General features: G+C 40.4%; 1 protein-coding gene and 1 pseudogene across 1 annotated transcript in view; one reads left to right on the forward strand and one right to left on the reverse strand.

Annotated features, from left to right (window-relative positions):
- Window positions 1–26,612, reverse strand: part of CES5A (carboxylesterase 5A) — a 239,727-nt gene that overhangs the window by 68,431 nt on the left and 144,684 nt on the right. The window lies entirely within an intron of this gene.
- LOC117034703 (tigger transposable element-derived protein 1-like) overlaps window positions 16,194–26,612 on the forward strand; it is a 94,504-nt pseudogene continuing 84,085 nt past the window's right edge.

A 26,612-nucleotide genomic window follows, 5' to 3' on the forward strand; every position in this document is an offset into this window, starting at 1 on the left:
ACTTTTACCACAAGAAACTAGAAAATAATAAAAATAAAACCAAAACAACCAGAAGAAAGAAAACAATAGAGGTTATGCAGAATCAAGGAAATTGGAAACAGAAGGACAACAGGGAAAATTAATCAAGCCTAAAGTTGTTCTTTTCTCAAATCATTTATAAAATTACAATGTATCTTGTAAGACTAACAAAAAAAGAAATATGACACAAATTATTAATATCAGGAATGACAGAGGGGATAATATCACTACAGATGCTGCAGCTATTATAAGAATAATAAGGAAATACTACAAACATATCTATACATATAAATTCAACAACTGAGATAAAAATCAAACAATTCCTAGAAAACCACAAACAGCCAAAACTCACTCAAGATCAAATAGATAACCTAAATGGTCCTATAAATATTAAAGAAATTGAACCTGTAGTTAATAGCCTTCTAAAAAAGAAATTTCCAGGCCCAGTGGTTTCACTGGAAAATTCTACAAAATATTTATAAAAGAAATAAGACTAATTCTACACAATCTCGTCCAGAAAATTAAAATGAAAGGAACATATCGCCATTCATTTTATGAAGCCAGCATTACCTTGATATGAAAAACATACAAAGATAATAAGAAAAAGAAAAATACAGACTAATATCCTTCATAAACATGGAAGCAAAATTTCTAAACAGACTCATAGCAACAAAATCCAGCAATATATAAAAAAATGAATAAAACACAGAACCATGTGAGATTTATAGCAGAAATACAGGCAAGTTCAATATTAGAAAATCAATCAATGTAATTACCACATTAAAACTTTAAAGGGGAAAAACACATATTAATTGATCCAGAAAAATAATTTGACAAAATTCAACACCAATTCGTGATAAAAACTCTTAGTAAGAATGAAAATAGGAGGGAGCTTCCTCAACCTGATAAAGGGCATCTATTAAAAAAACAAAAAAACCTACAGCTAATTGTATGTATACTTAATAGTAAAGGACTGAATGCTTTCCCCTCAGATCAGGAACAAGGCATGGATGCCTACCAGAATGGCTATAAACAAAAAGATCCGCAGTACCGAATATTGAGTCTATTGAACAAAGGGGAACTCTCATGCATTGCCGTTGGAATGATACAACCATTTTGGATATCAGTGTGGCAGTTTCTAATAAAGTTAAACATACACCTATATATGCTCCAACATTCCACTCCCATTTCAACAGAAATGTATACATATATGCATTTAAAATACGTACAAGAATGCTCATTGCAGCCTTAAACATAATAGCCAATAACCAGAAATAGCTCAAATGTTTTCAACAGGAAAATAAACAAACAATGGTCCATACAATGGAATACTAGTCAGCAGTAAAGAACAACCTGGGTGAATCTCCAAAACATTATCGTGGACAAAAGAAACGAGGCCTAAAATAGTACATACTGTGTGATTTCATCCATTCAAAGTTCTAGAACAGGCACAACTAAGATGATAGAAATCAGAACAGTAGTTGCCTGGGGGAAAGGTTGACTAGCAATGAGCACCACGGAAATTTCTGGAGTGACGGAGATGCTGTCTTGTTTTGGAGAGTAATTTCATAGCTGATGACAATTGTCTGAGCTTATAGAACTGGACTGTGCATGTCTATTGTGTATACATTGTACCTCACTGAGAAAAAAGAAACCCTTTCTGAATATAGCCCTTGACTGTCTACAAAACATTTTCACACCCATCCCTTATTCCCTTTCACCCTTTTCACCTTTTCACCCTTATTCCCTCCATCTGATCGTCTCAACAACCCTAGGAAGTAGGAAGATTGGGTTACTTAGGAATGAGGACACTGGGGGAGGGTCAGAGAGAGGACATCACCACCAAGGCCCTCCAGCGTGTGCCAGAGCCTGGACCAGAGCCCAGGTGTTAGGTTCCCACATCCAGTCCTCCTCTCACAATGCCTTGATTTCTGAGCTGCATCCTCCCTCGTGCTCAGGCCTTGCAGAGATGTCTGGGGGCAGTGCAACTGTCCGCCTCCACATCGCTCACCACACTTACCCCTTCTACGTACTTGAGTTCTGCCTAAGATTTCATTTGAACAGTCTGAGAATTGCTGATGTTACAGATGCTAAAACAAACATCATTATCCAGGGGCTCTTCTCTTCCTTTGCACCCTGTGTGGTTTGACTGCAAGACACCAGACTCTGATTTTCACTCTGGGCTAAAACAGTTATATCTGCCTGAACGACTGCAACCTCCACACACCAGCTATTACAGCGGCATGTATAAAATACAAAGACCCGTTGGAAAGAAAAGTCTATAACCATGATTCTGGCACTCTGCGATGTCAGCCTAGTCACTCCCTCTCTGAGTCTTGATTTCCCGTCTTTAATACAAGGGACCTGAACTAGATAAGTTCTAAGCAACTGTCCTGTACTAACGTCTAGCTCAAAGGGGCAGTTTTCAGCCTCTGAAACCTCCCATATGAACACAATTGGCCCAGATATCTCACTTGAGGATTCTCACTCCAAGGAAAAATCTCACCAGTCGTTAAACTGAAAAGGTGGCGAATCGCCTGAGACATCCAACATAAATAATCTTCCACTCCTTTGTCCAAGGAGATTTCAAAGGACCTGACAGTACCTCCAAATATCACTTCTGGGCCAGAAATTGGTATTGTGAAGACTTGGGTCCTAGTTCTAGCTTTTAAGCAAGACCCCTCCCCTGTAGGGACTTGATGCCTCATCCATAAAATAGAGTTAATGACCCCTGCCCACCTCCCTGGATTGGTGAGAAGATCTAATGAAGTAAAAAATATAGGCATGCCTTGAACAAAATAAAAGTCCCTACCAGGCTAAGGGGCTCTTATCTTGGCAAGGAGGGAGGCTAGAGCCATCTTCTAGGTTCCTGTGGTCCAACCTTTTTTCCCCCATGCCTGTGCAGTGCAGCTCAGACCACTAGATGGCGGTAGATGTCACTTACAGATTCAGAGAGAAGGGTATGGGAGAGCCAGGGGGCTGCCTGCTTTAAGAAAACTAGGCCAAAGCCTGCTTGTTACATCACTTCTAATGGAAGCAGCCAGTTAGTCTGGATTTTTCTTTATTGCAGGCGACAATGCAAGGAAACTTCCTGGCTTCTGCGCATTTCGATGCTAATCATTTGGCCTGAAATCAGTCTTTATTTCCCAGGGATTGGTTCTGGAGCCCCTGTCCCACCTTCCCTAGGTACAGGCCTTTCTCCCTCAAACCTCTTGCCCCCTCTCTCCAATTGCTCCATGCCCAGCCCTCAGCCATGTTTGAAGTACATTTCTGTCCTGCCTTTAAATCTCAACTGAATTCCCCAAGCACTTATGTCTACTTATACCAGGTGCTATACTGAATAAATATGACCCAGTCCTTGCCCTCAAAAGAAAGAACTACAGAGTTCAAATTCACCTCTGCTCCTCACTTGCTACCTGCATGATTTTGAGCAAGTCATTCTAATTTCTTCACATCCCTTAATTTTAAAATGGGGCTAATAATAGGCTTTTTAACATCATTAAATAAGTTAATATAGGTTATTATGGTCTTGGAATAGGGTCTGGTACTTTGTAGGCAATAATAATTATTATTTGAGCACTTACTAGGTATAGGTACATTATTTGATTTAATACCCTTCTCAATGGCTCAGAGAGGTTAAACAATTTGCCCAAGCTTGCCAGTCAGAAGTAAAGGCAGGATTTGAGCCTGACTCCAGAACCCCTACCTTCGGTTGCTCTTAAAGAAAGAAAACAAACAGCCAAAAGGGAATCAAGAGACTAGTGAACTTGCAGACTACACTGTCAGTCCCAGGGTGGCTGCAAATCGACCATCTGAAACCGTGCCGTTCGGCTCTCAGCGATCTTTTCCTGGATTAACGCTAGCACTAACTGGGGCTTTGCAATTGGGACAAAACCCCTCGTCGGCGCTCCATTTATTCGTATTAAAATGAGGCAGCTTGATAGGTCACTATTTTCCACCCATGCCTAGTTTTCAGAATCACCTGGGGTCCTCCCTCATTAAACGTACTGAATTTTTGGACCCCACTTCATGCTACTAAAATCGACTCTCCAGGGGAGGGAACTGGACATCTGTATTTTTAACAAATGACTCATGATTCTCAGGACCAGGAGAGTTAGGAAACTATCCTAGGCCCAGACGATGTTAGAGGTTCTTCCAGCTCTGTCCATGCTGATCTCACTACCACTCAACCGGGGTCCCGATCCCCTTCCCTTCAGACACCACCATGACCACCTCGGATCCTCCCTGTCCCTGCGCCCTGCGATCCTGCCTCCTGAGCTCTGCCCCACACCACATGGATTTGATGCTCCTTTCTTCCGGTAAGGCTCTCAGGTTCTCAAGGGAGCTGACGCTGTATAAATAATAAATGGAATTTATAGTAGCATTTGGAATTCACTTAAGCACTAGAAACATCATCTTTTCATTGGGTCAGAAGGGAAAAAAAGGAGCTTCTCCCTTGACATTCCTAATATGCAAAGCAGGATATTTTGACAAGACTTGATTCTAAACGTCCACAATGTCCATTTGGAAGGTGTCATCTCCACTGCCAGAACAGCAGTACCCTGCTACCCCCGTCTGATATACCCAAGAACCCGAGTCAGACCACAGTCCAAGCCAATGGCAAGGTGACCAGCCCCATGTCCTGGAGGGAGGCCTTGTAAAAATAATGGGACAAAAGCCCCAAGGCACAAAGCCGTCCCCAATGATCTCCTCCTGTAAATCTTTTCCATCCTTGTTCTTCTTGTTTGCAGAGTCATCAAATGGCATAAAATTGAGTAACAGGGGCTACCCCTTTTTTCCTTTTTTCTGCTAGAGTCCCTCTCTCAGTCTCCACAAACCTCTGACTTGAAACAGACCTGAAATTCTTACTGTTAGGTGAAGTCTTTGAGTTAAGGGGATGTTTTCTGGGAGAATGAGTGCCCTGGGCTGGGTTTTGGAACACTGTTGTATCAGTCAGCTATGGCCACAATAACGCCGTGTCACAAACCACCCCATTCCTGTGGTTTAAAAAAATCCTTTATTCTCATTCATACATGTGTGGGTTGTCTGGGGCAGCTCTGTTGATCTCACTAAGTTGACCTCAGCTGAATTTGGCTCTGGCCTTGGGTTTGGTTCAGGTCAACTCAGGTAACGCTCAATTCTTCTTGGGCCAGTGGACTAGCCAAGGCATGTGTCTCTTACTGTAATGACAGAAGCCCAAGAAGGCAAGTCTACAAGCAAAGCTTATTTCAAGTCCTTGCTGGCATCACACCTGCTCATATCCCATTGACCAGATCAAAAGGCAAGGACTTACACTCTGCTCCATGTGAGGGCAAAGCAAGTTACAGAACACAAATGGTGAGGGGTCGGGGGGGAGACAGGGGTGCTGGAAAGTTAAAATGGAAGAAGAGATTCAAGTACCATAGGGCTATTCCCTGTAGGTAGGATGACACAGGGAAGGGATCCTGGAGAAGCTGGAGCTAGGCTTCATGTGGGATTCACTCAAGCAGTAGAAACCTGGCTGCAGTAATGTCTCCATGGGGAGGGGGATGGTATTGAAGGAGACAATGTAATTCATAATAATAATAATAATAATAATAATAATAATAATAAAACAACTATCTTCAACTATACTGCATAGCACTGCCTGAACTCCAGCTTTTTCAATGCCCTCTCCCAATCTTCATGTGAGAAAACCCACATGAGCAGTATTTGACTTCTTTTTCATCACAGCTGGTTACTTGCTTTAGACAAGTCACAGCTTCATCAAAGCTCAGAGTAGGAAGGGACCCTGGATGACCATCTTGTCCCACCCTATCAGCTTCCAGAGAGGAAAGGGGGCTTGTGGAAGGTCCCTGGGCAGAATGAGTACTGCCTTGCTTAAGTGATTTTCCCACTCGAGACATCCCCAAACAGCCAGGTAATTGAGACTTCATTTATTCAACAAGCACTTTATTTAGCACCTACTCTGTGCCAAGCACAGTTCTAGACGTTGGGGATAAAGAAGTGAACAAAACACCTCTCCTGAAGCTTCCATTCTATCGGAGAGAGGGACAGACAATCAATAGAAAACAACTAAATGAACTGTATGGCGATACGTGCTACTGGAAAAATAAGCAGGGTAAGGGGGATTGTGAGTGTCAAAGTTGGGGTTGTAGGGAGGGGAGGTTGGTGTCGTATATTAATGGTCAAGGACGATCTCACACGTAAGAAGACATTTGATCAGTGCTGTGGTCTGAATGTTTGTGTCCCCGCCCAATTTCGTATGTTAAAACCCAAATCCTCACGGTGATGACATTAGGAGGTGGGACGTTTGGGACGTGACTAGTCCATGAGGGTGAAGTCCTCAAGATTGGAGTTAGTGCCCTTAAAAAAAGAGGCCTCACAGAGCTCCTTAGCCCCTTGTTCCATGTAAGGACTACAACGAGAAATTGGCAACCTAGAAGACGGCCCTCACCTGGTCATGCTGGCAGCCTGATCTCAGACCTCCAGTTTTCAGAACTGTGAGAAAAAAATTTTGTTGTTTAAAAGCCATCCAGATGGTGGTATTTTGTTACAGCAGCCTGAATGAACTAAGACATTCAGGGTACTGAAAGAAGCAGCCGGGGAGCCATGAAAATGTCTGGTCCTTTTCAGCAGAGGGAACCACAAGAGCAAAGGCTCTGAGTCAGAAACAAGCTTGGCATGGAGGAGGGTGAGTAGGGTAGAAAAGCTTAGCAGGACAGGCTGGGGGTGGGGTCAGGCCAGAAAGGGCCTTGGGGCTGCTGTGGTTAATTTCTGTGTCAACTTGACTGGGTTACAGGATGTCTAGATAGCTGGTAAAACATTATTTCTGAGTACGTCCTTTAGGATGAAATTAGCATTTGATTTAGTAGACTAACAGGATCTACTGTCACCAATGTGGGTCTGCATCATGCAGTCAGTCCATTGGGGGCCCAAATAAAACAAAAAGGTGAAGGAAGGGAGAATTCTCCCTCGATCTTCTTGAGCTGCGATGTCCATCTTCTTGTGCCCTCGGCCATTAGAGCTGCTAGTTCTCCAGCCTTCAAGGCTTATCCTAGCGGTTCCCTGGTCCTCAACCCTTTCATCTCAGATTAAATCGTACCACTGGCTTTCCTGGCTCTCCAGTTTGCAGACAGCCAATCGTGGGACTTGTCAGCCTCCATAACCATGTGAGCCAATTCCGATAATAAATCTCTTTGTATCTATAGTGATATCCTATTGGTTTTCTTTCTCTGGAGATTAAAAAGGATTCCTGCAGCTAAATATAGGCACGGTGGCACTTTATTAGATATAATAATTTCTAGTAAATGCTTAGTCCTAGGTTGGGATCCCCAGGAAGCAGACTCTGAGATGAAGTGTAGCATGCAGGAGATTTATTAAAGAGCTCTGCTCTCAGAATCAACACCCATGGAACGAAGGGAAGAAAGCAGAGTGGGCAGAAGGAGACATGTAGGTAAGACACAGTGTCAGTGGAAGTGTGAGGAGTCCTGAAAACGACATGATCCTTCAGAACTGCTCAAGATGGGACAAGAAGGCTGGGCAAGAGGGCTGCTCCCTGAGAAAATGTGCTCTTTATTCCAGAAGGGGGTCTGGGTGGGACATCACAGTGTCCCCCCATTCCCTTATGTCAGACAAAGGGAGACAGGCTAGTTTCTTTAAGTCCGGCACTAATAATTTATAGCTGGTCAGCAAAGGGTAAACCCATCTGAGTTCACACATATTTCAACCAGAGGTAAGGCAGGAAAATACCTTAGCAATAGAAATAAACATGGGGGGAATTCCTGGTGGAAGGATGCCACCATGGAGCCATGGACTATCATGCAGCTGAAAGCCAGACCAGAGGGCAGACCCAACCCTGGTTATATCTAGTCTCATAACTCACTCTCACCTTTGGAGTCCGTCTCCAGTACTTAAAAGCTTAAGAGTTTAGGTAAAAATTGTGAACCAAGCACAATCTCCACATTCTCTTTACCCTAAACTACAGAAAGAAGGGGGGGAAGGGAGGGAGGGAGGAAATATTAATCACTGATTATGATAATATAATATAAATGTTTAAAAATGTAAGTAAATGAAATGTATAATAACACAATAAGACATAATAAAAATCCATAATAGTGTTGGAAAAGAAAGAAGGGGTGCCCCAATTGGACCAAACAGTATTAGGAATCCCTGAAAGGAGAAAGGCAGATAGGGAAGACTGAGGAAGGAAACCACCTCCCAGTTGCACAAAGTAGAGACCAGCTGCGAAAATGTAGAGGAAGTAGCTCTAGGGGCCCTGAAGTCAGGGGCAGCAGGAGGGCCCAAGAAAGACTGACAGGTGGATAAAATCAACACGAGGGGGGAAAAGTACATTTAACAACTTGAAGAGCTAAATTTAACAAACTGAAGAACTAAGAACCCTTGAAAAGAATCAATGGAACAAAATAGAAAAAGATTCGGGGAAAGTCTAATTAGTATTCTCATGTAAGGGGATATTGCATACATACAGAATAATCAACTAGAGGCCTTGAAAATGATGAATTTGAGTATTGAAATGAAAAACTCAACATATGGGCTGAATATCAGAATAGATAAAACTAACAAATAAATTATTAAACTAGGATTTTTGAACCAAAGACTTCTCTCAGAACAAAGCACAGAAAGCAACATAGATGGAAGGCAAGAAAAATATAGAGAAATGGAAAATGAATCAAATAGTGACAAAATCCATCTAATAGTTCTAGAAAGAGGGAATAACAACAGCAGAGGAAAAGAAATAATCAAGTAAGAAGTAGGGGTAAAAATTATGAGGGAAAAAAAAACCATGAAAGGCTCCAGATTGAAAGGGCCCATCAAGTGCTGAGCAAGTTAAATAAAAATAAGATCTACATTTAGGTATCGTGTTGAAAAATCTACAAGGAAGAAGAGAAAATTCCTCCGTACAGACAAAACTGATTCCTTGCAAACGAATAAGAATCAAACGTCATCAAAATTCTTACCGACACCATTGAATGTAACAGACAATAGACCAATAATAGTCTCAGAGATCCGAGGGAAATTATTTTTAACCTGGAATTTGATGTGCAGTAACACTATCTTTGAAGTAAGAGGAAAAAAATAAAGATATTGTCAAACATGCCAGAAAGAATTCTTAGACAGGATGGAACCATGTAAAATAAAAAAGGAATTGAAGAGGAATTCCCATATTCTGTATCCAAATATGGGATACAAAAAGTCACGTTAAACAAAGGAACCTAAAGAAATTAAGAAATTTTACTAACTGAAATAAAGATGATATTAAAACAAAATCAGTAATATTTTGTAACTAAAATCTCAAATCATATCAACATGGTAAGTGTTGGGGAAGAAAGTAAAAAGAGTAGTAGGAAAAAAGAAGCAGTGTGAAAAAAAATAGTAAAAGAAGTAAAAGGTTTTACTATTTTTCACTAGAAGGATCCAGGTACTGATTGACTCCAGGTATCATTATGCCTCTTAAAAATGCACCCAATCTACTGCATTCAATTGGAAGTATACAAAACCATTAGAGAAGGAAGAATAAAATGAAAATTTATCCAATAATAATAATAATAAAAGATAGAAGAGATAGAGGAAAATACCAAGAATTTATGATAAATAAAATCACCCCAAAATGGCAGGTATAAAAATAAGCCCAAATAGATTAGCAATATCAATAAGTGTGAATGGTTTAAATGCCTACTGGATGACAGACACTCTTCAATTAGGTTTAAAAAATAAAAGCCTGATGTATGCTGCTTGTAAAATACATCTACAGAAAAATGACAGAAGGAGGTTAAAAATAAGAGGATGGAAATAGCTATGCCATGCAAATATCAACAAAATCAAAGTAGGCAGAACTGTAATAATATCAAACAAAATAGAACTCAAGGTAAAGAACAATGAAAAGACATTAGGGCAAAGACATATTTCACATTGATAAAAATTAACATCTACAGAAAAGCTGTATCAGCCATGAACTTTTATGCACCCAATAATATAGCTTTAATACATAAAGCAAAAACTACAAGATATACAAGGAAAAAGTGATAATCCACAATCATGGTAAGAGACTTTTTTTCATAGCTTTCAGAAGTCACCAGATCAAGTAGTTGTAGACCAAGTACAGATAGAGAGGACCTGAATAACAGAGATACCATAATTTTAAAGTGTGATTTAAAAGATAACCTGTTAATAAAAAGAGACTGCTCATTATTTTCAGCCACACATGAAACATTAAAAAAAGTAATTCATGTATTAGGTCACAAAGGAAATCTCAACAAATCCCACAAGAAAGAAATTAAACAGGTTACCTTCTAGATGAAAATACAATAAAATTAGAAATCAATAAGAAAGAAATAGCCAAAAAGAGTCTATGCACCTGAAAATGCTAAATATCTTTTAAATAATTCTTAGGCAAACAAGAAAAAATTAATATTACTATTTAGAAATAAATGACAAGGAGAGGCCATAAAAAACCAGAGGTATATACCTAACTCAGGAAAATTTATACTCTTTTAAAAAAGTTCTTAAAAAAAGAGAAAAAAGTTGAAAACAAAGTAACTAAGCTTTTCAATTCAAGACATTAGAAAAAGAGAAACAAAATAAACCATGAAATTTGAGAAAATATTGATAAAGATAAAATGCAAAAAAATTAACGAACTAGAAAACAAACCAATAGTATAGATTAATAAAACTAAAAGCTGGTTCTTTGAAAACACCAATAAACTAGAATACCCTCTGGCAGGGCTGAGAGACTCGGGATATGGTGGAAAAGAGTGATGGAAAAATACAACATTAAGAACGTTGTATGAAAAATACAACATTAAGAAAAGATACGTAATAGACAAAGCACATTTTAAATTAAAGAGAAAATATGTGCTAATTTATACCAAAGCATTTGAAAATCTATATGAATTGGATAATTTTCTGGGAAACAATAAATCACAGCAATTGGCTCAAAAAGAAGAAAATCATGAAAGACCAATAATCATAGAAGAAACTGAACAGTAATTAAAGCTCTACCCCTCAAAGTGTACCAAGGTAAGAACAGTTATAGTCTCAAATGTTCTACCAAACATTCAGGAAATCCAGAATTCCATGCAACACACTATTCCGGGGCTTAAAAGAAGATAGAAACTACCCAGCTCATTTGATGTGGCTAGCATAACCCAATTCCAAATTGGAAAATAGAAACACAGACAAAAGGGAAAGAAAAACCATAAGCCAATATCATTTCTGAGCAAAAATCCTAAACGAAGTATTAGAAAATCAAAACCAGTAAGTAATGCATTATGAGCAGAAAAAGAAGAATGGTTCAACATTAGAACACCCTCCATGTTTCTGACTAGATTGAAATCATCTCAATAGATGATCTCAATTGATACTGAAATTTAATAAAATTCAGCACCCATTTCTGCCTTAAAAAAAATAAACACACAAAACTTGATAATGTTTTCTACTATGGACCCACAGCACACATCATGGTTAATGGTAAATTATCAGAAGCAACCCTGTTACAGCTGGGATCAAGGCTGCCCACAATCGCTGCTACTTTTCAATATTGGGGAGGGGCACTCCCAGGGAGAAAGACAAGAAATGAAAATAAGAAATGCAACACTGAACAGAAAGAGACAAAACTGTTAGTATTTGCAGTTAATATAACCATTTACCTAGAAAATCCACAGAAACCAAAAGGCTATTCTAATCAAATATGAATTCATCACGGTGAGATATATAAAATCAACACACAAAATTGATATACCATTAATATTATACAAGATAATATAGCATTTGATAACCTTATTCACAAAAGGAAACAGAAGAACCTGAAAAACACCTCAGACAAACCTAATAAGAAATATGAGCAGAAGAAATGTATGAAGCTTTAGGACAGGGAGGAAAACCAAAATAAATATAAAGACTGTGTTACTGCTTGGTGGTGTAGAGCTTAAATAGCTGTCTTTTAAAGCTCCATTTCTTTAATGCTAAGACTAGACTCAGAGAGCAAAGGTCAAGAGCAAAACCCTGTCTTTTGAGCCAAGTATGCAGGGATTTGCAGATTGAGGACTTCATCAGCAATGGAGGAAATTACGAGATGTTCTTTCAGGCAGTTAAGATGAGGGTATGCATCAGGAAAACAAGGGAAAGAAAGGCTGGGGGACATGGAAAATAAAACTTGCCGACTTGATCAAGTTTCTCATTATGGCCTCTGATCACGGCGAGATCCAGGAGTGGGAGAGGGGAGGGTCTCTCCCCACATACACCCCAAAAGCCTTGGTGGCCAAACAGATGGCACGACACATTTTTAAACCACTTTTTAACACTGTTACTTTTTTTGCCTGCTTGCTCTTTCTCCCTTTAGTCAAAAGTCACACCAGCTGTCACTGTCTTGAAAAAAATGTCAGAGGCTTGTGGCTGCCTATGCATCTCCTCAGCTCGGTGGGGGTAGGGGATGGGGGTGCCTGGGGACCTCGCCAGCTGTAGTCCTGGCTGCAGAACTGGTGAAAATGCTGAAGGGTGGGCCCCTTACCCAAATGAACCCACTGTAGAGGTTCCCAGCCAAACCTTCTAAGTATAACAATCCTCCCACAATAGCCCCTTCTAAGTACTAAATGTGTACACTTCCCAAAACACTTCCCCTCCTATTCCCTGGTCTCCTCCCCACACACCACAGAGGTCAGCATTATTATTCCCATTTCATACAGAGAGCAATGAGGAAACCTGGCTCCCAGCCTTGCAATCTGCAAGCTCTGTGACCTTAGAAAAGTCCCTCTCCCTTTCTGGGCCTTAATTTCTCCATCTGCACAACGAAGGTCCTCCAAAGTCCTTCCAGCTCTAAGTTCTGGTCCCTTGTCTAGTCTCAGAAAGACAGCCCTGGTCCTGCCCTCTGCACAACAGTTCCTGCTGCCCCCTAACTCCTTTTTCCTGCGCCAGGGAGAGCCAGCCCACTTACACACCAAGGAAATTGGAACACGGGAACTGCCGGAAGCTACCAAACTAGGTCCCGTTCCCGTAGCTTCTTTTTGCCTCTCCAAACACCAATCTGTAACCTCTTTAAATGGCAGCCAAATAGGGCAGTGGTTTCTTGTGGAATTAAAAAAAAAAAAAAAAAAAAAAAAACAACTTGATGAGTAATTTGCTGAAACTAACACTCTCAACTTTTTAAAATCACACATTTAAACGGGTTTAGAGAACTTTAAAGATGCATTTAAATGTTCTTTCCTCCGTGTTTAACGATATCACTGTCTTCACTCACAGCAATCCTCTCTTGGAGGTGTATGCTTGACTTATTTAATAAATCCTTCTCCACATTTAAACTCATCCATTAGCAAATAAGGAGCTTGATACTCCATTGCCCACAATAAATTTTATTGTCATTAAATTGCCACATGCCGCGTGGAGGAAAGGAGACACCAGGATGGCCTCCCCGAGCCAAGGCAGATTCGGGGCTCAGCCCCAAACCTGGCTCTGGGATCCTTATTCCTGGATCCTCCTGGGAGTCAAGGTATTAATCTAGCCTCCCAAGGGGGCTGACCCAGAGAGAGAAAGTAGGGTGGGTAAATTCACACCTGCTCTAAGGCTCATCTTTCTCATTCCAGTGGGTTTGGGGCTGGGGCCAGGCAGTAGCTGCCTGTGGCTAGGACCAGTTTTGGGGCCAAGGCAGGCAGTAGGCCAACAGAGCAGGGGCCAGACCTGCCCGTGGCCCTGACCCAGTCCTCTCGCAATCATGTACGCAGCACAGCTGATAAAGAAAGGTCTCATGTGTTTCCCACTTTCCTCCACTGTGCCAGCGGGCTGCCGTGTCGGGGCACAGAGGCTTAGCTTACGGGTTGATGACGTCACAACTTATCAGCCAGGGGCAGCTCCAGCATGGGGAGCAAGGACAGAACCATTGACGGGGAGAACCTTGAAGTCGGAGCTGGAAGAGGCCTCAGGGCCATTGATTCTAGGAGTTCTCAAGCTTTGCTATGTGTCAGCATCTGCCGTACATGAGAGAGAGCAGCGTAGAACGCAGGTGTCCAGCAGCTCGCCGTGCAGCTAAGGCACGTATGGGTGAAAAATAAGTACAGCTCAGCCTGACCGGTGACATCCAGGAGGCACTCAATGCCCTGGAATGACAGTCACCCTGCAGGGGATGACCTTTCAGAAAATCATGCACCTAAATGACTCAGTGCTGCTTGTCTGGAGACTTACAGTAGCGAGAGACCAGACCCCTTTTATAATGCTTCCCCCGGACACTCATCAAACAAGTATTGAGGACCCCCTATGGCCAGGGAGCTAATTTGCGTCAAAAGCTGGGGATATGAATCTGAACGATGACATGGTCCCCACCTCAAGGAGACGGGGCAGAGGCAGAGCTGATTTCAAGGGCCCGTCTCTTTCACAAATCCCCAGTAGCCCTTAGGGTCAGAGAGATGTCTCCTTCCATCTAGACCTTTCTTGAATCCATTTATTTTGCTCCTGTCTCATGCTCAGTGCACAGTGGAATAGATGACCAGTTTTACCACGTTTCTTTTGATCACCAACAGGTCTTTGGCTTTTATGGCTCTATGTGACCTTCTGTTTTTCTAAAAGAGTACAGGGAGGAGGAAATCATTGATTCTCTCCTGCCTGATGTGTACCAGGGAAGCTTCAGAGGAAAGGTGGGTATCGAACACGATGAGAAGGAAGCTGGCAGGATGGGGCAGGGCAGTGCTTTTATGCCTTCACACAAAACGATGTCCCCCAAACCCTGACAACCACCTCTACTCATCCAGCCACTAGCCCATGGGACAGCTTCAGGAGCCCCTGAGGCTAATGCTCCACCTCCCAGCTTGCCCCCAGAGGTCTCTTCTCTGTGCAACAGCCAGAAAATCTTCCCAAAATCCTCCAATGGCTTCTCATCTTGCTCACAACAAGGGCCTCTGGTCTGGCCTGTGCTTCCTCTCTGCCCCCTTCTCCCGCTGCCTCTCTCCCAGCTCACTTCTCCCCAGCCACACTCACCTCTGTAATTTTTCTTGTGCACAGACAGCAAGCACCTTCTCTTTCAGCGTCTTTGCACCTTTACTTCCCTCTTTCCAGATAGACGTTCCCCCAAATATACTTCTGGTTTGCTTCCTCCCTTGATGCAGTCCCTGCCTGATTGTACCTTCTGTAAAGCGGTGTGAACACCTCATCTAAAATTGCACAACTCATTACTCTCTCTACTTTCACTGTACTTTGCTTTTTTTCACAGTATCCACCACTTTGTGATAATGTACATGAAGACATTTGCTTGCTCATTGTCTGTCTCTCCTAGAACAGGAGCTCCATGAGGACAGGGACCTTGCCTGTTCCCTAGATAGCAGCACCCCAAAGTATAAATGACATATGACAAATGCTCAGCAAATATTTGTTGAATGGATGAATCCAATACATGAATAAATTGGTGTTAGCTCTTTCTCCAGCAACAACCTACCTCAGCTATGGTAGGTACCAAACGTCCCTAGAACTGTCTATAGGCTTCATGCATCCTTCAAGAAGAGCTGGACCCCGAGACAACATTGACAATGGCCTGACCGCATTTCAGGCCCTCCCTGTGGCTGCTCTGGCAACTTTGTTTAATCTCCACCCTGCATCACAGGTCTGAGGGAGCCAAACCAGGGGCCAGGAGGAGGCGCTACCTTGTGCCCCTAGAGCTACGGTCTCCGGACAAAGCCCTGGCACTGGCGCCTGGACCAGGAGCATGAGTCTAACTGGATTCCTCATAATGCTCTGGGGCCTCCTTCATGAGGATGGCTACCTTGAACCAGTTTCCTACTTGGCATGGGTCCCCCGCAGTCTCCTGCGAAGGGACCTCATGCACCCTGAGAATTTCCCTGAGCACAGGAAGTACATGGCCTTGCTTTGTCACAGGCCCACCCTGTCGAGAGCTGTTCTTCTGGTTCCACGCGAGGAATCTGAATCGCCTCTTCACTGAGGGATGAACAGACCTTAAAAAGGCAGCTAATATAAGACAATGGTTCCAACAAAATGCAGCCTATCAAAGGGACCATAAAAGAAAGTGGGGTTAATGGTTAATGGTTATGCTGCTTAGAATCTAGGGAGCAGCTCTTAAGCCCAACACATTTAATGTTAAGAAAACCTCCCAGGAGCCTACGGCTAGCTGGTCCCCTTGCCTATCCCAAAAACCCGATAAAACTGGCAGGAATCATTCTCTCCACCTCACATATGGGAACATGGATCCTTGGAGATCGGAATATGAACTAGCAGGAAATGGCTCCTTCAAAGGCATCCAAATAGCCCCTTCGATGAGGAAAGTGAGATCCAGAACCAGTGACGCGTGGCACCAAGGTCATACAGCTGGTAAGATGCCCAGTTGGAATTCAAACCCAAGTTTGTCTGGAAGTCCAGTGGTCTTTCCACGACACTGCATGATGATGTGCTTCGTGGCTTGCCCAGGTTCTCACGGTTAGTAGATATTAGAGTGGAGACGACAACTAGGACCTTCCAACTTTTGGTCCAGCCTCCTTCCCACTACCTCTCTTTGAGCGTCAAAGGGAACTTTCACCCATTCACCAGCTTTTCTCCCCATCTTGCTTCACCCTCATAGATGGTCACTCCAGGACTCTCTCCAAGGGTCTTGGAAATGGCGGGTCCACGTAGGATGGGAGACCCCAACACTAATCACCACTCTCTGGAACGACAAGTCCTGTTCTTTACTACACAACCAGGCCGTGTTCTTGAACTGGGCCACAGCATTTATTATTTTGCACCAACTCCAACACTAAATAGAAGAGAAAAAATGGGATATTTTGGAACTCGCTTTCCTCTGTGCCAACAAAGTGCCATTACTTTAACTTCATTTGTGTGGTATAAATGAGAAGGAGATAAATGCCGTGCTCCAGCCAGAGTCTATTAGTGAGTATCAACTGCAACATGGAAAGATTGTGCAATCTGGCCGTGTTAGGAATGGGGAAGAGCTGCACGCAAGGATCTCACCTCTTAAATTCCTCTGCCTGGGATTTCTCAACTGTGATGCAAGATAAAAACCCACACAGTGAATTATACACCTACAGCCAGTTGCCTATAATTTTTTTAAATTACATACAACTTCTAGCGGGGTAACCTTGGGTGTGTCCGTCAACAACTTTAAGCCTTAATTTTTCTCATCTGTAAAACTGAGATAATATCTGGCCAGCCTGGTGCACTGTTTTGTGTGAGAATTAAATAAGAAAGTGGGTGAGAAATTGCAACTGTTCCACAAATGTTATTAATTATGCAACACATCGCATACACACAAAATTATTATGCACCTAAGTAATCTGGATGCATGTTATAAGTGTGCAATTCAAAATAAAATCTATTGCCCTTTCATATCCCTGATGTCACTGAGCCTATGAAATCCAATAGATAAAAGAAATGTTTAAACATTTATTCTTTTGTTTTGTTTGAATCCATTTTCATTAAAGGACAGCATATCATAAATATTTGATGAATTTTTCCAGAGTGAGCACAGTCAGACCACCAGCACCCAAATCAATAATTAGAATAATATCAGCCCTTCCGAAGCCCCCCCATGTCCTCTCGCTCACTACCACTGCCTCTTCCAAGCGTAACCATTACCCTGACTTTTAATATTATACATAAATTTGACAGTGCTTGAGCTCTGAGCAATAGGATCATATGCTGTGCACTTTTTTGGGTCTGGCTTCTTTCAACACCACGTTGGTGGATTTCATCCACATGGTTCTGTGCAACAGTAGCTTACTCATTTTCATGGTTGTACAGTATTGCATTATATGAAAATGCCGTAACTTATCCATTCTACTGTTGATGGATACGTGGGCTGTTCTCAGTTTGGGGCTAATACAAATAACAGTTCACATGTATATCGACATCTGTTGAAGATATAACTAGGCGAGGAATGCCGGGTCACAGAGTAATAAGTGTTCAGCTTTATCAGATATCGGCAAACCATTTTCCAAAGTGATGGTTCTAATTTGTACTTGAAGCAAGAAGGATGTACGTAGAAGTTCCAGCTGCTCTGCATCCTCACCAGCACTTGATTCTGCAAATCTTTTTTATTTCAGTCATATTGCCGGCTGTGGACTAGTATCTCATTGTATTTTTAATTATTCTTTCTTGATAACTAATGAGGTTGAGCAATTGGTCACGTGTTTATTGGCCATTTGGGTCTCCTGCCTTGTGACATGCCTGTTCAGGTCTTTTGCATATTTTTTATTGTGTCGCTGGTCTATTTTTTAATTTGGTAGGAGTTCTTTATATATTCTGGATATTGTATTAGAAAGATCTTCTTCCTCTCTGTGTCTTGGCTTTTCACTCTCTTAATCCTTTGTCTTTTAAAAGATGGGAAATCTAAGGCCCAAAATAGGGGAGCAACTTGACCAAGGTCTCCCAAGTTGGTGATATAATGCAGGGAAAAAAGCTCATAATACTCGAATCCAAGGATATAGCTCTATGTAATAAGAAATGATTTTTAAGTAAAACTTGGGAGAATCAGTGTAATCAGACCACAATATTTTTTCAGAAAGCAATAACAAAAATTAAAATTGTGTCACAGAAAGTGAAATGCATATACAAAGAAAAGTGAGTCAGCTATTGGGACAATTATCTCAATCATGCAAGCCGAAAGCTGTCATTGTTTCAGTTCCTTATTTTTTAATACTTAAATATATTTTAATTCATTTTTTCCATCTTTGTATTTTGAAAAAAGGCAAACCTACAGAAAGATGAAAGAACAGCACATTCACATATACATGTGAACACATGTATTCCTTTTACCTATTAAGAGATTCACTGATTTTCCCACTTTTGCTTTATATAGTATGTGTGTGGGTATAGAAATATATATATATATATTTCTATACATATACATATATATGTCAAGCCACTTTAAAATAAGTGACAGACATCATGACATTTTATTCCTTAATACTTAAATGTATTTCAAAGAATGGGGGCATTCTCCTACATACCAATAATACTGTTATTACACATAAGGAACTTAATATAGATAATATTATATAACAGTCAGTCCATATTCAAATTTCCTCAGTTTTTCCAATGATACCATTATGGCTTAAAAATAATCTAGGATCCACTCAAGGATGGTACATTGAATTTAGTTGTCACAACTATTTCATCTCTTTTATCTAGAACAGTAGCCTTTTTATTTAATCATTGATGACGTTTATATTTTTGAAGAACCCAAGGGTGTAGTCCCATAGAATGTCCTATGTTCTGAATTTACCTGATTATTTCCTCATGATTCGTCTAAACAATTTTGCTGAGTACCCCATTCTGCTTTTACTTAGGTCGTCAATGCTTTCCAAACCTTGGGGTGCATACCATTGGTCATATGTAGGATTGTTTTAGTAGCACCAAGATGATTTGGGGTGGTACCAAGAATAAGCTCTTTTTTTGGGGGGGGGAGTAAAAATAACAGCTTTATTTTTTGTATAATTGTTTTGTTTTCTTGATATATAATTTGTAACAATGTAATTTGCCTATTTAAAATATATACAATTCAGTGGTTTTTGGTGTATTCAGACTTGTGCAACCATAACCACAATCAATTTTAGAACATTTTCATCACCCCCCAAAGAAACTGCATACGCTTTAATCATCACCCTCTAATTCCCCACCATTCCCTTAACTTCCCCCGTTCTCCCTCTTCAGTCCTAGGAAGCCACGAATCTACTTTCTGTCCACACATTTGCGTATTATATTTCATATAAATGGACCATACCATATGTGGTCTTTTATGACTGGCTTCTTTTATTCAGCATAATGTTTTCAAGTTTCATCCATGTTGTAGGCATGTGTCAGTACTTTATTTCCTTTTATTGTTGAGTAATATTGTGTTGTATGGAGGTATCACATTTTCTTTATCCATTCATCAGTTGGTGGACATTTGGGCTATTGTCACTTTTTGGCTATTATGAATAATGCTGCTGTGAACATTTGCGTACAAGTTTTTGCGTGGATGTATGTTTTCAATTTTCTTGGATATATACTGAGGAGTCATATTACTGGGTCATGTAGTAAGTAACTCTGTGTTTAATCTTCTGAGGAACTGCCAGACTGTTTTCCAAAGAGGCTGCACCATTTTGTGCTCCCATCAGTACTGCACGAGGGTTCCAATTTCTCCGAATCCTTGCCAACATTTGTTATTATCTGTCTTTCCTACTGTAGCCATCCTAGTTAGTGTGAGATGGCATCTCGTTGTGGTTTTCATTTGAGTTTCCCTGGTGACGGATGATGTTGATAAGCTTTCTTATTCTTCTTGGCCATTCATATATCTTCTTTGGAGAAATGTCTATTCAGATTCTTTGTCCATGTTTTGTCTTTTTATTATTGGGATAAGGATTTTTAAAATAACAGAAATTACTGCTGTAGTTTTAAGGGTTTCAAATAATTCTTCCCATTTACTTCTTTATTTTTCCTCCATGCAGAGGTTTTAATAAAATTTAATTTATCGATCTTTTTTAAATCCATTTTTTTCTGGTATGGCTTCTAGACTGAGTGAAAAAGACCTCTCCCTCTCCAATGTTGTAAGGAATTCTTCCATTCTTTCTGTACTTTTATGGTTTCATATTTAGAATGTAAGTCTTTGATACCATTGAAATTTTTCCAAGTAGCTATCCAATTGTTCCAAAATCATTAATGAATTGTCCATCCTTTCCACTATAATTCAAGATATCGTCTTTATCATATTCTGAATTGCCACAGTATTTGTATCTATTTCTGGATTTTCTACTTTGTTTAATGGGTATGTTTCATTCACCACAACTACTATGCTTTAGTTATTGAGGACTTATAACATGTTTTTATATCTGGAAAGCCTAGTCATTTCTTTTTGTGTTTTTTCTCACTATTCTAGTTTATTTTTTCAAGTGAAATTTTGGATAAGCTCATCTGATTAAAAACAAAACCCTGTCTATCTTATGATCATATTAAATGTATAAAGTAAATTAGAGATATTGACATCTTATTATGATAACTTTTCCTGTCCAAGAACATAGTAAGTTAATTCCATTTGTTCAAGTCTTTGGTACCCTTCCGGATTTAAAACTTTGTTCTCATACATGAATTGCACATTTTTTATCAAGTTTGTTCTTAGGTATTGTATGTTTATATGTGTGTGGCGAATGTAATGGAGTAGCTTTCCCATCACATTTTCTAATTGGCTGTTACTTGCATACATGTAAGTATTGATTTGTATATATTAGTTTACTTTTATTAACAGGTCAAATATGTTTGGTCTTTGATCTATCATATTATTTGTACTATGTTGCTGTTGAATAGTTCTATTTTTTTTAATCTTTCATTACATAGCCTATAGCTTTTTTAATGTGTCCAGTTATTCAGATGTTTAGGAAGGTTTGTATGTTTGTTCTAATAGTTGCCTCCACAAATATAGTATTACTTTAATGCCCTTAGCTCTCTATTTCCTTAGTTAGTTCCTTACCACAAGCAATAATGGAATAATTATATTTTCTCTTCCTTTCCCCTGTCATATTTCTTAGTTTTCTCACATAGCTCAGAGATGAGGACACCACTGATAATCAATAAACACTGACTAACTTACTGTTTTCTAAAAACAAAACACACCCACACCATGTCAAGACAAAAATGTCTTCATTCTCTTTCCTCTTTTGGATATCCCAAGCTCATTTGTCTAGAACCAGCCACCAGTCCTGTTTGAAAACATTCTCCCTGGACCTAAAGACAGTAATCCCAACATCGTGGGGAAAGAGAATGGTTGTGTCAGTGTAGGAGCACTTGTCACATCTATGTTCTCCTCTCAGGTCCAGCTCTTGACTTCTCTGTTGGCCCAGGCTTTGGATGTGGCATAAAACCAGGGATCCATGGGAAAAATCAGGACTGGATCTCTACTAAGAAGCTGCTGCACGGGTCTGTCCACACCAAACGCAACGGTTATAAGATCCACAGGACTGGAGATACAAGTCATGAGATAGAAGTAAATTTCAGAGACACACCTGATTATCAGAATGAGTCCAAAGGTCTCCATGGTCTATTGTGCCTGCTTCACCTACACATAGGGTGACATAGGTCTTAGTGGACAGGTTTGCTTTATGCCTGTTGAGTCAAAATATTTCAGTTTGGATAACAAATTTTAGTGTCACCCCACCTGTAGACCACACACGTGTGATTGACAAAGGGACCAGGCAGCCCAGCCTTCATGATCACCATAACTGGAAAGCATACACCTTGATCTGCCATCGATTAGCTGCCTTTCTGGCCGAACTTCAATTTCCCTATCTGTAAAATAAAGACCAAACGGGTCTAAGTTCATTGATCTCAAAAGTCTCTTTTGTTGATATATCAGAATTGTATTTTTATGAAGTTGCATCGTTTTCATTTTGATCAAATTATTTGGATCAAGGTTATTGTAAGAGTCAGAATCAAAACAGACAGGAAAGTGCTAAGCTGGGTGACGCTATTGCAACTGACAAGCACCATTATTACTGCAGGAGACTTCCCGGCACTTTATTTCAGGACAAAAACAAAAAAGAAAATTAAACAGTTCTGTTTATTTTTAGAGTTGGGTTCATGCAAAGGTCTTTTTCCACCAACCCAGGGATGTGTACAAGGTATGTGGTGTCCCGAAGGATGTAGGAACTGCCTGAAAGGAACCAGGATTCCAGAGGAATGGCTCGTGGGCTCACAGAAATCTCCAGCACACAAGAGTTTCAGGGGAGAGCCAACATGTGGGAGGCTCTGAGGGCCTTAATTAAAAGGTTAATAATTTTTTTTCAAGGTAATTTTACAGTGTGCATTAAAAGAATTCATGATCTGTTCTCTCCGTTTGAGTGGAGTTCAAACCTACTGAAGCACACAGTTCTGTGTCTAAGGAACAACAAGTAACTAAAAGCATTCGTTAGACAAAAGTAACTGAACCTGACAAATATCCCAGTCCACCCCTACCCCCAACCTTTTCTGTAGAATCTATCTTTAAAGAGGAAAAGTCTAGAGATGAGACTCAGAGCTTTGGATTCGCCTACTATTTGGAAAATTTTTCCAAGTGTCTCATTTTCTAAACATGTTTTCTCTTTCCCTTACCTACCCTGTTTCCCCCAAAATAAGACCTAGCTGGACAATCAGCTCTAATGCATCTTTTGGAGCAAAAATTAATACAAGACCCAGTATTGTATTGTATTATATTATGTTATATTATATTATATCATACCATATTACATTACATTATATTATATTATATAGACCAGGTCTTATATTATAGTAAAATAAAACCAGGTCTTATATTAATTTTTGCTCCAAAAGACGCATTAAAGCTGATTGTCTGGCTAACTCTTATTTTCAGGGAAACACAGTAAAATGAGTTGTGCATTTATGTAATCCCTCTCTAAACTCCACCCCTGTAGAACAGAGGTCAACAAACTTTTTCTATAAAGGCCCACGTAGTAAATATTTTTGGCTTTGCAGACCATATAATATCTGTTGCAACTATTCAGCTCTGCAGTTGTAGTACAAGAACTGTCACAGACAATACATAAACACATGGGCATGGCTGTGTTCTAATATAACTATATTTATGAACACTGAAACTTGAATTTAAATTTCATATAAAATTACTACAGTCCACGAAATATTATTGTTCTGATTTTCTCTCAACCACTTGAAAATATAAAAACCATTCTTAGCGAGCAGCATGTACAAAGGGCCAAATCTGGCCCATGCGCCGTCGTTTGCCAACCCCTCCTCTATATCATGAACCACTTGAAAGCAGGGACTGAATCATAACCATCTTACTAACTCCTCAGCCTTGCTTCAGTTCCTGAGATGTACAGACAGCCACACCCTGGAGGGATAAGCGAGAGATGGAGACCCTAGAAAGGCCAGGAGATGTAGCCATCACGCACACAAAAATAAGCCTTTCACGTGGTCAGTACGGTTGTTGGAAGGGAGAAAGCACAGAAGCTAATAGCATCACTTTGCACTTAGAAAGATCTAGATTTGAATTCCAGCTCCACTATTTCCTGGCTTGGCCCCAGGCAAGTAACTGAACATCAGGATACATTTGTCTGCAAGTAACAGAAAACCCAACCAATGGTGGCTTGAACATGGCAGATATTTACTGTCTCACTTATCAAGAAAGCTGGATGCCATGGTTCCCAGGCTGGTTTAGTGGCTCAACGATGTCACCGACGTTACATACTCTTTCTGTCTCCTGCTCTGACACCTTGAGGCTTTTCATCCTCATGTGTGTCATCTATGGAAACAGATGGCTGCCCCAGCTTTAAGCACCAAATCCAGCGTGGTCAAGCCATGAAGGAGGAGACAGGAAGTGCCAGCTCAGTCTCCTCTGACACTGCTTTATTCTACCAGGAAGCCAGTGTCTTACCTAGAACTCTCTAAACAGACGCCACTTATGTTCTCACTGTCAAGACCTGGGTTACATGGCCACCCATGACAAGGGAGGTTGGTGTTTATTGTAGGAAGTAAGGGAAGATGGAGCTGGCAGGAGCTGGGGGAGACCGTTAACAGGGTCCATCGGAAAGATTCTTGTGAGGACAAGTGAGGTGGCATGTGAAAAGCTTTGGCACATGAGCACTCAGTCGATTACAGCTACTATCAACAGTCGGACTAGCTTAGATGTTTTCAAATCCTAAAATACAGTCCTCACACTGTCGGTAGTAACACTAACTTTTCAGGTGAAGTTAGAAAGCCTCATACCTTTATTTCACAATATCCATAATTACATACAGTTAAAGTGGATGAAGACTGAAATGGAATAGTGTTTGTATATGTGTGTGTGAGAGAGATTAGTCTAATGATTTCTTTTATACTGTTCTATAACAACATATACACCTATATGTACACATATATTGTGGAGCAATATATACACATATATATGCGTTAAAAATAAATGAGAAAAGCCTGGTTTAGTCGCTAGATACGAGGTCTGATAATTAAGTTCACAAACTTGTTTCAATGATGTTGCTAATCTTTTTTGATATCAGAGGGATTATTCATTATGAATCTGTACCAACTGGACAAACAGTTAACCAAGTTTACTATTTGGAAGTGCTGAAAAGACTGCGTGAAAAAGTTAGACGACCTGAATTTTTCACCAACAATTCATGGCTCTTGCATCACGACAATGCACCAGCTCACACGGCACTGTCTGCGAGGGAGTGTTTAGCTAGTAAACAAATAAGTGTATTGGAACACCCTCCCTACTCACCTGATCTGGCCCCCAGTGACTTTCTTCTTTACCTGAAGATAAAGGAAATATTGAAAGGAAGACATTTTGAAGACACTCAGGACATGAAGGGTAATACGATGACAGCTCTGATGGCCATTCCAGAAAATGAGTTCCAAAATTGCTTTGAAGGGTGGACTAGATGCTGGCATGGGTGCATAGCTTCCCAAGGGGAGTACTTCAAAGGTGACCGTAGTGATATTCAGCAATGAGGTAGGTATGTAGCACTTTTTCTAGGATGAGTTTGCTAACTTAATTGTAAAACCTCGTATATGTATTACATATATGTATTTACGTACACACATGTGCATGCATACCTGTGTGTATACACACACACGTGTACATGTACACATACACATGTATGTGTGTATACATAATGTGTATATATGCACATATATGTCTAACTTGGCATACATACAGACAGCCATGAACAACACTTGGTATCTCTGAGTTGAACAGACCACCCAGGAATTGTGGGCTTCTTCACATTCTCACACATTCTTTTTTGAAAACAGGCAGAAAAGCCATTTGCAACCTGTAGTCAAAGATAAGCCTCCTCTCTAGCATTTCTCCCTTACTTGATATCCAAGACCCCAGAATTGTCACCAGGGAGGTGGCCAAGGAATGGAGCTGTGCAGCTTCAGTCTTCAAAAGCAAGAGACAAACCTTGAGGGTTTGATCCACCAGTCAAAAGTGTAAGACACGTACCCGGTTTCTCCGAAAATAAGACCTAGCTGGACAATCAGCTCTAATGCGTCTATTGGAGCAAAAGTTAATATAAGACCAGTTTTATAGTAAAATAAGACCAGTTATTATAGTATATTTTAGTATAGTGTATTATATTATATTATATTATATTATATTATATTATATTATATTAATTATATTAAGACCCAGTCTTATATTATAGTAAAACAAGATCGCATCTTATATTAATTTTTGCTCCAAAAGACGCATTAGAGCTGATTGTCCAGCTAGGTCTTATTTCCGGGGAAACATGGCAGCAAGGGGAACATCCTCAGGATGGCCCAGAAATATTTTAGTAGCTGAAACCCTCAGCCCTTCTGTTGGCTGTTTGAATTACTACTCATAATCTGCTGTATCTCCCCATTGTCTGGAGGAAAGGGTCAGCATCTCAATGTGTGTGTGTCTCTCTCTCTCTCTCTCAGGGTCTCAATCTCTCTCTCTCTCTCTCTCTCTCTCTCTCTCTCTCTCTCTCTCTCTCTCTCTCTCATTTTCTATGATTACTTCCCTGAGTGCAAAATGCCTACTAACTCCCTCACAAAGCTTCAATTCTTCATCTACTCTTTGATTTCCTCCCATTTCCTGCTCTTGCTGCATCTTTGCAATGAAAGCTACAAATGCTGTGGGCAGTAATTATTTAATA

The sequence above is a fragment of the Rhinolophus ferrumequinum genome, chromosome 15, assembly GCF_004115265.2.
Source record: "Rhinolophus ferrumequinum isolate MPI-CBG mRhiFer1 chromosome 15, mRhiFer1_v1.p, whole genome shotgun sequence".
Classification (NCBI taxonomy): Eukaryota; Metazoa; Chordata; class Mammalia; order Chiroptera; family Rhinolophidae; genus Rhinolophus; species Rhinolophus ferrumequinum.